Source organism: Actinia tenebrosa, unplaced genomic scaffold (genome assembly GCF_029948245.1).
Source record: "Actinia tenebrosa isolate PJP-AT-01 unplaced genomic scaffold, QUT_ActTen_1.0 PGA_scaffold8__29_contigs__length_14323225, whole genome shotgun sequence".
In the NCBI taxonomy this organism is placed as follows: Eukaryota; Metazoa; Cnidaria; class Anthozoa; order Actiniaria; family Actiniidae; genus Actinia; species Actinia tenebrosa.
This window is the reverse complement of record NW_028292585.1, coordinates 2,457,980-2,458,594: the sequence shown is the minus strand read 5'-3', so window position 1 is coordinate 2,458,594 and position 615 is coordinate 2,457,980.

Here is a 615-nt window from a genome sequence, read left to right as displayed (position 1 = left end):
TCGGTGACAATTCGAAAATAGCGAGATTTTGTTATTGAAGCTATGATTGGTTCCGAAGTTTATCGATGTTGAAGAACGTGAGTCGCTTATCCCTGATTGGCTCCAAAGTTTATTGATTGATTGGTTCCGAAGGTTATCCATTCAGTAATTCGGGCTTCCTGTGGTGTTACGGACGTACTTTGACGGACTTACTTACGAGCTTAGTAAATGTAAAATTAATTGATTTGTGTTTTGGAGTGCACATAGTTATTGAATAAATAAATACATGTACAATGGCATGTAGGTTATCTGACAACTACGTGTATGCTTGAATCAGGTTGTGCTGATTGAATCAAGACTATACCATCGACTTCAGTAGATTTGACTTCCAAGAAGATGCACGATAAACAATGTGTGTTATGAAACTAGTCTTGTGTTTGAATTTTGTACGTAATAAATCTATTTATTTAACCATGGTAGGATTTAATAGACTTTTCTGATGAAATATTACACACGAAACATTCGTTTTCGCCAACGACAATTTTTTGACTTATTCCTGTTTAAGCTAACAAGATATATTTCTTACGACAAGCGCATTGTTTATATTATATTTTCTCTTCACTCGAATTCCTCAAA